The sequence below is a fragment of the Channa argus genome, unplaced genomic scaffold (assembly GCF_033026475.1).
Source record: "Channa argus isolate prfri unplaced genomic scaffold, Channa argus male v1.0 Contig024, whole genome shotgun sequence".
Classification (NCBI taxonomy): domain Eukaryota; kingdom Metazoa; phylum Chordata; class Actinopteri; order Anabantiformes; family Channidae; genus Channa; species Channa argus.
The window spans coordinates 711,707-723,195 of NW_027125243.1; the positions used below are offsets into that span (position 1 = coordinate 711,707).

Here is an 11,489-nt window from a genome sequence, read left to right on the forward strand (position 1 = left end):
ATGGTTGACAAACCAATAAAGTAGCAAAACAGTAATGAAAGAACAAAATTTGATGAAAATATAGAACAATTTCTATGAATAAATAGGCAGTAACACCAGCTTGTGCTGCCCGTAAACCCAAGCAAAAAAGCTTACAGCACCTGGTATTCCCACGCGGTCTTCCTACCAAGTACTAACCAGGCCCGGCTCTATTTGGCTGCTGAGATCGGACGAGATCCGGCGCTTAGAGAGCGGTGTGGCCGTAAGCTGCATTTGACATCATCAACAGCTCTTAAAAATGTTGGAGAAGCAGAATGCATGAAACTTGCTAAGAAGAAGATAAATGTGGCAAAGTACAAAGTACTATAACTGTACTGGTCTGTTACGCCCCTGTCCAGGGGGTCAGGGTGCAACATACAAAGATAAATTAGCATGTTCCCTCTCCGATCCCCAAACCAAAATCCAGGATCGAGATGTTCCAACAGAATGATATTTATTTTAAACGAAAGAAAGTGTCAAACAAAACATGACACTACAACTCAGGGCGAACCAAGGCCAACATAATAAACAAAATAAGCCATTTCCCACAAAAAGTGCTAGCTAGCCTGATAGAAATAAACAAACCAAAAGACAGTCGCTAACCCTAACTCCCTAATGTGAAAACAAGAGAAAACAATCAAAAGAAAATGGCTGTTCACCCCTTCAGATTTAATACTATTTACAAAATATACAATTTATAAACAAAACCACGGCATAAAACCTAACAATTCAAAAATGCTAAATAAAGTTTGGAAACCAAGAACAGCAAACAGGTGCTGCTGCCAGAAAGAGCCTCGCTAGCTGTTGGGAACCGTACTTTTAAAACTCCAGGAAGTGTAGGATGGACCAATCAGCTTCCTGTACTGCCCCCCAATCCGGCCAATCAGGCAGGGCACCTATAAGAACAACAAAATAAAAACAACACATATGGCCAGGACCGTAACATGGTCTACTAGTAATGAAGCACGATGGTTGACAAACCAATAAAGTAGCAAAACAGTAATGAAAGAACAAAATTTGATGAAAATATAGAACAATTTCTATGAATAAATAGGCAGTAACACCAGCTTGTGCTGCCCGTAAACCCAAGCAAAAAAGCTTACAGCACCTGGTATTCCCACGCGGTCTTCCTACCAAGTACTAACCAGGCCCGGCTCTATTTGGCTGCTGAGATCGGACGAGATCGGGCGCTTAGAGAGCGGTGTGGCCGTAAGCTGCATTTGACATCATCAACAGCTCTTAAAAACGCTGGAGAAGCAGAATGCATGACACTTGCTAAGAAGAAGATAAATGTGGCAAAGTACAAAGTACTATAACTGTACTGGTCTGTTACGCCCCTGTCCAGGGGGTCAGGGTGCAACATACAAAGATAAATTAGCATGTTCCCTCTCCGATCCCCAAACCAAAATCCAGGATCGAGATGTTCCAACAGAATGATATTTATTTTAAACGAAAGAAAGTGTCAAACAAAACATGACACTACAACTCAGGGCGAACCAAGGCCAACATAATAAACAAAATAAGCCATTTCCCACAAAAAGTGCTAGCTAGCCTGATAGAAATAAACAAACCAAAAGACAGTCGCTAACCCTAACTCCCTAATGTGAAAACAAGAGAAAACAATCAAAAGAAAATGGCTGTTCACCCCTTCAGATTTAATACTATTTACAAAATATACAATTTATAAACAAAACCACGGCATAAAACCTAACAATTCAAAAATGCTAAATAAAGTTTGGAAACCAAGAACAGCAAACAGGTGCTGCTGCCAGAAAGAGCCTCGCTAGCTGTTGGGAACCGTACTTTTAAAACTCCAGGAAGTGTAGGATGGACCAATCAGCTTCCTGTACTGCCCCCCAATCCGGCCAATCAGGCAGGGCACCTATAAGAACAACAAAATAAAAACAACACATATGGCCAGGACCGTAACATGGTCTACTAGTAATGAAGCACGATGGTTGACAAACCAATAAAGTAGCAAAACAGTAATGAAAGAACAAAATTTGATGAAAATATAGAACAATTTCTATGAATAAATAGGCAGTAACACCAGCTTGTGCTGCCCGTAAACCCAAGCAAAAAAGCTTACAGCACCTGGTATTCCCACGCGGTCTTCCTACCAAGTACTAACCAGGCCCGGCTCTATTTGGCTGCTGAGATCGGACGAGATCGGGCGCTTAGAGAGCGGTGTGGCCGTAAGCTGCATTTGACATCATCAACAGCTCTTAAAAACGCTGGAGAAGCAGAATGCATGACACTTGCTAAGAAGAAGATAAATGTGGCAAAGTACAAAGTACTATAACTGTACTGGTCTGTTACGCCCCTGTCCAGGGGGTCAGGGTGCAACATACAAAGATAAATTAGCATGTTCCCTCTCCGATCCCCAAACCAAAATCCAGGATCGAGATGTTCCAACAGAATGATATTTATTTTAAACGAAAGAAAGTGTCAAACAAAACATGACACTACAACTCAGGGCGAACCAAGGCCAACATAATAAACAAAATAAGCCATTTCCCACAAAAAGTGCTAGCTAGCCTGATAGAAATAAACAAACCAAAAGACAGTCGCTAACCCTAACTCCCTAATGTGAAAACAAGAGAAAACAATCAAAAGAAAATGGCTGTTCACCCCTACAGATTTAATACTATTTACAAAATATACAATTTATAAACAAAACCACGGCACAAAACCTAACAATTCAAAAATGCTAAATAAGGTTTGGAAACCAAGAACAGCAAACAGGTGCTGATGCCAGAAAGAGCCTCGCTAGCTGTTGGGAACCGTACTTTTAAAACTCCAGGAAGTGTAGGATCGACCAATCAGCTTCCTGTACTGCCCCCCAATCCGGCCAATCAGGCAGGGCACCTATAAGAACAACAAAATAAAAACAACACATATGGCCAGGACCGTAACATGGTCTACTAGTAATGAAGCACGATGGTTGACAAACCAATAAAGTAGCAAAACAGTAATGAAAGAACAAAATTTGATGAAAATATAGAACAATTTCTATGAATAAATAGGCAGTAACACCAGCTTGTGCTGCCCGTAAACCCAAGCAAAAAAGCTTACAGCACCTGGTATTCCCACGCGGTCTTCCTACCAAGTACTAACCAGGCCCGGCTCTATTTGGCTGCCGAGATCGGACGAGATCGGGCGCTCAGAGAGCGGTGTGGCCGTAAGCTGCATTTGACATCATCAACAGCTCTTAAAAACGCTGGAGAAGCAGAATGCATGACACTTGCTAAGAAGAAGATAAATGTGGCAAAGTACAAAGTACTATAACTGTACTGGTCGGTTACGCCCCTGTCTAGGGGCTCAGGGTGCAACATACAAAGATAAATTAGCATGTTCCCTCTCCGATCCCCAAACCAAAATCCAGGATCGAGATGTTCCAACAGAATAATATTTATTTTAAACGAAAGAAAGTGTCAAACAAAACATGACACTACAACTCAGGGCGAACCAAGGCCAACATAATAAACAAAATAAGCCATTTCCCACAGAAAGTGCTAGCTAGCCTGATAGAAATAAACAAACCAAAAGACAGTCGCTAACCCTAACTCCCTAATGTGAAAACAGTCCAAAGAAAATGGCAGTTCACCCCTACAGATTTAATACTATTTACAAAATATACAATTTATAAACAAAACCACGGCACAAAACCTAACAATTCAAAAATGCTAAATAAGGTTTAGAAACCAAGAACAGCAAACAGGTGCTGATGCCAGAAAGAGCCTCGCTAGCTGTTGGGAACCGTACTTTTAAAACTCCAGGAAGTGTAGGATGGACCAATCAGCTTCCTGTACTGCCCCCCAATCCGGCCAATCAGGCAGGGCACCTATAAGAACAACAAAATAAAAACAACACATATGGCCAGGACCGTAACATGGTCTACTAGTAATGAAGCACGATGGTTGGCAAACCAATAAAGTAGCAAAACAGCAATGAAAGAACAAAATTTGATGAAAATATAGAACAATTTCTATGAATTAATAGGCAGTAACACCAGCTTGTGCTGCCCGTAAACCCAAGCAAAAAAGCTTACAGCACCTGGTATTCCCAGGCGGTCTTCCTACCAAGTACTAACCAGGCCCGGCTCTATTTGGCTGCCGAGATCGGACGAGATCGGGCGCTTAGAGAGCGGTGTGGCCGTAAGCTGCATTTGACATCATCAACAGCTCTTAAAAACGCTGGAGAAGCAGAATGCATGACACTTGCTAAGAAGAAGATAAATGTGGCAAAGTACAAAGTACTATAACTGTACTGGTCTGTTACGCCCCTGTCTAGGGGCTCAGGGTGCAACATACAAAGATAAATTAGCATGTTCCCTCTCCGATCCCCAAACCAAAATCCAGGATCGAGATGTTCCAACAGAATGATATTTATTTTAAACGAAAGAAAGTGTCAAACAAAACATGACACTACAACTCAGGGCGAACCAAGGCCAACATAATAAACAAAATAAGCCATTTCCCACAGAAAGTGCTAGCTAGCCTGATAGAAATAAACAAACCAAAAGACAGTCGCTAACCCTAACTCCCTAATGTGAAAACAGTCCAAAGAAAATGGCAGTTCACCCCTACAGATTTAATACTATTTACAAAATATACAATTTATAAACAAAACCACGGCACAAAACCTAACAATTCAAAAATGCTAAATAAGGTTTAGAAACCAAGAACAGCAAACAGGTGCTGATGCCAGAAAGAGCCTCGCTAGCTGTTGGGAACCGTACTTTTAAAACTCCAGGAAGTGTAGGATGGACCAATCAGCTTCCTGTACTGCCCCCCAATCCGGCCAATCAGGCAGGGCACCTATAAGAACAACAAAATAAAAACAACACATATGGCCAGGACCGTAACATGGTCTACTAGTAATGAAGCACGATGGTTGGCAAACCAATAAAGTAGCAAAACAGCAATGAAAGAACAAAATTTGATGAAAATATAGAACAATTTCTATGAATTAATAGGCAGTAACACCAGCTTGTGCTGCCCGTAAACCCAAGCAAAAAAGCTTACAGCACCTGGTATTCCCAGGCGGTCTTCCTACCAAGTACTAACCAGGCCCGGCTCTATTTGGCTGCCGAGATCAGACGAGATCGGGCGCTTAGAGAGCGGTGTGGCCGTAAGCTGCATTTGACATCATCAACAGCTCTTAAAAACGCTGGAGAAGCAGAATGCATGACACTTGCTAAGAAGAAGATAAATGTGGCAAAGTACAAAGTACTATAACTGTACTGGTCTGTTACGCCCCTGTCTAGGGGGTCAGGGTGAAACATACAAAGATAAATTTGCATGTTCCCTCTCCGATCCTCAAACCAAAATCCAGGATTGAGATGTTCCAACAGAATGATATTTATTTTAAACGAAAGAAAGTGTCAAACAAAACATGACACTACAACTCAGGGCGAACCAAGGCCAACATAATAAACAAAATAAGCCATTTCCCACAGAAAGCGCTAGCTAGCCTGATAGAAATAAACAAACTAAAAGACAGTCGCTAACCCTAACTCCCTAATGTGAAAACAAGAGAAAACAATGAAAAGAAAATGGCAGTCCACCCCTACAGATTTAATACTATTTACAAAATATACAATTTATAAACAAAACCACGGCACAAAACCTAACAATTCAAAAATGCTAAATAAGATTTGGAAACCAAGAACAGCAAACAGGTGCTACTGCCAGAAAGAGCCTCGCTAGCTGTTGGGAACCGTACTTTTAAAACTCCAGGAAGTGTAGGATGGACCAATCAGCTTCCTGTACTTCCCCCAAATCCGGCCAATCAGGCAGGGCACCTATAAGAACAAGAAAATAAAAACAACACATATGGCCAGGACCGTAACATGGTCTACTAGTAATGAAGCACGATGGTTGGCAAACCAATAAAGTAGCAAAACAGCAATGAAAGAACAAAATTTGATGAAAATATAGAACAATTTCTATGAATAAATAGGCAGTAACACCAGCTTGTGCTGCCCGTAAACCCAAGCAAAAAAGCTTACAGCACCTGGTATTCCCAGGCGGTCTTCCTACCAAGTACTAACCAGGCCCGGCTCTATTTGGCTGCCGAGATCGGGCGAGATCGGGCGCTTAGAGAGCGGTGTGGCCGTAAGCTGCATTTGACATCATCAACAGCTCTTAAAAACGCTGGAGAAGCAGAATGCATGACACTTGCTAAGAAGAAGATAAATGTGGCAAAGTACAAAGTACTATAACTGTACTGGTCTGTTACGCCCCTGTCTAGGGGGTCAGGGTGAAACATACAAAGATAAATTTGCATGTTCCCTCTCCGATCCTCAAACCAAAATCCAGGACTGAGATGTTCCAACAGAATGATATTTATTTTAAACGAAAGAAAGTGTCAAACAAAACATGACACTACAACTCAGGGCGAACCAAGGCCAACATAATAAACAAAATAAGCCATTTCCCACAGAAAGCGCTAGCTAGCCTGATAGAAATAAACAAACCAAAAGACAGTCGCTAACCCTAACTCCCTAATGTGAAAACAAGAGAAAACAATCAAAAGAAAATGGCAGTCCACCCCTACAGATTTAATACTATTTACAAAATATACAATATATAAATAAAACCACGGAACAAAACCTAACAATTCAAAAATGCTAAATAAGATTTGGAAACCAAGAACAGCAAACAGGTGCTACTGCCAGAAAGAGCCTCGCTAGCTGTTGGGAACCGTACTTTTAAAACTCCAGGAAGTGTAAGATGGACCAATCAGCTTCCTGTACTTCCCCCAAATCCGGCCAATCAGGCAGGGCACCTATAAGAACAAGAAAATAAAAACAACACATATGGCCAGGACCGTAACATGGTCTACTAGTAATGAAGTACGATGGTTGACAAACCAATAAAGTAGCAAAACAGCAATGAAAGAACAAAATTTGATGAAAATATAGAACAATTTCTATGAATAAATAGGCAGTAACACCAGCTTGAGCTGCCCGTAAACCCAAGCAAAAAAGCTTACAGCACCTGGTATTCCCAGGCGGTCTTCCTACCAAGTACTAACCAGGCCCGGCTCTATTTGGCTGCCGAGATCGGGCGAGATCGGGCGCTTAGAGAGCGTTGTGGCCGTAAGCTGCATTTGACATCATCAACAGCTCTTAAAAACGCTGGAGAAGCAGAATGCATGACACTTGCTAAGAAGAAGATAAATGTGGCAAAGTACAAAGTACTATAACTGTACTGGTCTGTTACGCCCCTGTCTAGGGGCTCAGGGTGCAACATACAAAGATAAATTAGCATGTTCCCTCTCCGATCCCCAAACCAAAATCCATGATCGAGATGTTCCAACAGAATGATATTTATTTTAAACGAAAGAAAGTGTCAAACAAAACATGACACTACAACTCAGGGCGAACCAAGGCCAACATAATAAACAAAATAAGCCATTTCCCACAGAAAGTGCTAGCTAGCCTGATAGAAATAAACAAACCAAAAGACAGTCGCTAACCCTAACTCCCTAATGTGAAAACAGTCCAAAGAAAATGGCAGTTCACCCCTACAGATTTAATACTATTTACAAAATATACAATTTATAAACAAAACCACGGCACAAAACCTAACAATTCAAAAATGCTAAATAAGGTTTGGAAACCAAGAACAGCAAACAGGTGCTGCTGCCAGAAAGAGCCTCGCTAGCTGTTGGGAACCGTACTTTTAAAACTCCAGGAAGTGTAGGATGGACCAATCAGCTTCCTGTACTTCCCCCAAATCCGGCCAATCAGGCAGGGCACCTATAAGAACAACAAAATAAAAACAACACATATGGCCAGGACCGTAACATGGTCTACTAGTAATGAAGCACGATGGTTGACAAACCAATAAAGTAGCAAAACAGCAATGAAAGAACAAAATTTGATGAAAATATAGAACAATTTCTATGAATAAATAGGCAGTAACAACAGCTTGTGCTGCCCGTAAACCCAAGCAAAAAAGCTTACAGCACCTGGTATTCCCAGGCGGTCTTCCTACCAAGTACTAACCAGGCCCGGCTCTATTTGGCTGCCGAGATCGGACGAGATCGGGCGCTTAGAGAGCGGTGTGGCCGTAAGCTGCATTTGACATCATCAACAGCTCTTAAAAACGCTGGAGAAGCAGAATGCATGACACTTGCTAAGAAGAAGATAAATGTGGCAAAGTACAAAGTACTATAACTGTACTGGTCTGTTACGCCCCTGTCTAGGGGCTCAGGGTGCAACATACAAAGATAAATTAGCATGTTCCCTCTCCGATCCCCAAACCAAAATCCATGATCGAGATGTTCCAACAGAATGATATTTATTTTAAACGAAAGAAAGTGTCAAACAAAACATGACACTACAACTCAGGGCGAACCAAGGCCAACATAATAAACAAAATAAGCCATTTCCCACAGAAAGTGCTAGCTAGCCTGATAGAAATAAACAAACCAAAAGACAGTCGCTAACCCTAACTCCCTAATGTGAAAACAGTCCAAAGAAAATGGCAGTTCACCCCTACAGATTTAATACTATTTACAAAATATACAATTTATAAACAAAACCACGGCACAAAACCTAACAATTCAAAAATGCTAAATAAGGTTTAGAAACCAAGAACAGCAAACAGGTGCTGATGCCAGAAAGAGCCTCGCTAGCTGTTGGGAACCGTACTTTTAAAACTCCAGGAAGTGTAGGATGGACCAATCAGCTTCCTGTACTGCCCCCCAATCCGGCCAATCAGGCAGGGCACCTATAAGAACAACAAAATAAAAACAACACATATGGCCAGGACCGTAACATGGTCTACTAGTAATGAAGCACGATGGTTGGCAAACCAATAAAGTAGCAAAACAGCAATGAAAGAACAAAATTTGATGAAAATATAGAACAATTTCTATGAATAAATAGGCAGTAACAACAGCTTGTGCTGCCCGTAAACCCAAGCAAAAAAGCTTACAGCACCTGGATCTATTTGGCTGCCGAGATCGGACGAGATCGGGCGCTCAGAGAGCGGTGTGGCCGTAAGCTGCATTTGACATCATCAACAGCTCTTAAAAACGCTGGAGAAGCAGAATGCATGACACTTGCTAAGAAGAAGATAAATGTGGCAAAGTACAAAGTACTATAACTGTACTGGTCGGTTACGCCCCTGTCTAGGGGCTCAGGGTGCAACATACAAAGATAAATTAGCATGTTCCCTCTCCGATCCCCAAACCAAAATCCAGGATCGAGATGTTCCAACAGAATAATATTTATTTTAAACGAAAGAAAGTGTCAAACAAAACATGACACTACAACTCAGGGCGAACCAAGGCCAACATAATAAACAAAATAAGCCATTTCCCACAGAAAGTGCTAGCTAGCCTGATAGAAATAAACAAACCAAAAGACAGTCGCTAACCCTAACTCCCTAATGTGAAAACAGTCCAAAGAAAATGGCAGTTCACCCCTACAGATTTAATACTATTTACAAAATATACAATTTATAAACAAAACCACGGCACAAAACCTAACAATTCAAAAATGCTAAATAAGGTTTAGAAACCAAGAACAGCAAACAGGTGCTGATGCCAGAAAGAGCCTCGCTAGCTGTTGGGAACCGTACTTTTAAAACTCCAGGAAGTGTAGGATGGACCAATCAGCTTCCTGTACTGCCCCCCAATCCGGCCAATCAGGCAGGGCACCTATAAGAACAAGAAAATAAAAACAACACATATGGCCAGGACCGTAACATGGTCTACTAGTAATGAAGCACGATGGTTGGCAAACCAATAAAGTAGCAAAACAGCAATGAAAGAACAAAATTTGATGAAAATATAGAACAATTTCTATGAATTAATAGGCAGTAACACCAGCTTGTGCTGCCCGTAAACCCAAGCAAAAAAGCTTACAGCACCTGGTATTCCCAGGCGGTCTTCCTACCAAGTACTAACCAGGCCCGGCTCTATTTGGCTGCCGAGATCGGACGAGATCGGGCGCTTAGAGAGCGGTGTGGCCGTAAGCTGCATTTGACATCATCAACAGCTCTTAAAAACGCTGGAGAAGCAGAATGCATGACACTTGCTAAGAAGAAGATAAATGTGGCAAAGTACAAAGTACTATAACTGTACTGGTCTGTTACGCCCCTGTCTAGGGGCTCAGGGTGCAACATACAAAGATAAATTAGCATGTTCCCTCTCCGATCCCCAAACCAAAATCCAGGATCGAGATGTTCCAACAGAATGATATTTATTTTAAACGAAAGAAAGTGTCAAACAAAACATGACACTACAACTCAGGGCGAACCAAGGCCAACATAATAAACAAAATAAGCCATTTCCCACAGAAAGTGCTAGCTAGCCTGATAGAAATAAACAAACCAAAAGACAGTCGCTAACCCTAACTCCCTAATGTGAAAACAGTCCAAAGAAAATGGCAGTTCACCCCTACAGATTTAATACTATTTACAAAATATACAATTTATAAACAAAACCACGGCACAAAACCTAACAATTCAAAAATGCTAAATAAGGTTTAGAAACCAAGAACAGCAAACAGGTGCTGATGCCAGAAAGAGCCTCGCTAGCTGTTGGGAACCGTACTTTTAAAACTCCAGGAAGTGTAGGATGGACCAATCAGCTTCCTGTACTGCCCCCCAATCCGGCCAATCAGGCAGGGCACCTATAAGAACAACAAAATAAAAACAACACATATGGCCAGGACCGTAACATGGTCTACTAGTAATGAAGCACGATGGTTGGCAAACCAATAAAGTAGCAAAACAGCAATGAAAGAACAAAATTTGATGAAAATATAGAACAATTTCTATGAATTAATAGGCAGTAACACCAGCTTGTGCTGCCCGTAAACCCAAGCAAAAAAGCTTACAGCACCTGGTATTCCCAGGCGGTCTTCCTACCAAGTACTAACCAGGCCCGGCTCTATTTGGCTGCCGAGATCAGACGAGATCGGGCGCTTAGAGAGCGGTGTGGCCGTAAGCTGCATTTGACATCATCAACAGCTCTTAAAAACGCTGGAGAAGCAGAATGCATGACACTTGCTAAGAAGAAGATAAATGTGGCAAAGTACAAAGTACTATAACTGTACTGGTCTGTTACGCCCCTGTCTAGGGGGTCAGGGTGAAACATACAAAGATAAATTTGCATGTTCCCTCTCCGATCCTCAAACCAAAATCCAGGATTGAGATGTTCCAACAGAATGATATTTATTTTAAACGAAAGAAAGTGTCAAACAAAACATGACACTACAACTCAGGGCGAACCAAGGCCAACATAATAAACAAAATAAGCCATTTCCCACAGAAAGCGCTAGCTAGCCTGATAGAAATAAACAAACTAAAAGACAGTCGCTAACCCTAACTCCCTAATGTGAAAACAAGAGAAAACAATGAAAAGAAAATGGCAGTCCACCCCTACAGATTTAATACTATTTACAAAATATACAATTTATAAACAAAACCACGGCACAAAACCTAACA

General features: G+C 41.5%; 11 pseudogenes; all 11 read right to left on the minus strand.

The window, feature by feature from the left end:
• Window positions 1–128: 128 nt before the first annotated feature.
• On the minus strand, window positions 129–247 carry LOC137115781 (5S ribosomal RNA; annotated as a pseudogene).
• Window positions 248–1,114: 867 nt separating this feature from the next.
• Window positions 1,115–1,233, minus strand: LOC137115778 (5S ribosomal RNA; annotated as a pseudogene).
• Window positions 1,234–2,100: 867 nt separating this feature from the next.
• Window positions 2,101–2,219, minus strand: LOC137115779 (5S ribosomal RNA; annotated as a pseudogene).
• An 867-nt stretch (window positions 2,220–3,086) lies between these two features.
• On the minus strand, window positions 3,087–3,205 carry LOC137115770 (5S ribosomal RNA; annotated as a pseudogene).
• Window positions 3,206–4,062: 857 nt separating this feature from the next.
• Window positions 4,063–4,181, minus strand: LOC137115793 (5S ribosomal RNA; annotated as a pseudogene).
• An 857-nt stretch (window positions 4,182–5,038) lies between these two features.
• Window positions 5,039–5,157, minus strand: LOC137115766 (5S ribosomal RNA; annotated as a pseudogene).
• An 867-nt stretch (window positions 5,158–6,024) lies between these two features.
• LOC137115774 (5S ribosomal RNA) lies at window positions 6,025–6,143 on the minus strand (annotated as a pseudogene).
• Window positions 6,144–7,010: 867 nt separating this feature from the next.
• On the minus strand, window positions 7,011–7,129 carry LOC137115786 (5S ribosomal RNA; annotated as a pseudogene).
• Window positions 7,130–7,986: 857 nt separating this feature from the next.
• Window positions 7,987–8,105, minus strand: LOC137115761 (5S ribosomal RNA; annotated as a pseudogene).
• Window positions 8,106–9,896: 1,791 nt separating this feature from the next.
• On the minus strand, window positions 9,897–10,015 carry LOC137115762 (5S ribosomal RNA; annotated as a pseudogene).
• An 857-nt stretch (window positions 10,016–10,872) lies between these two features.
• LOC137115767 (5S ribosomal RNA) lies at window positions 10,873–10,991 on the minus strand (annotated as a pseudogene).
• Window positions 10,992–11,489: the final 498 nt, after the last annotated feature.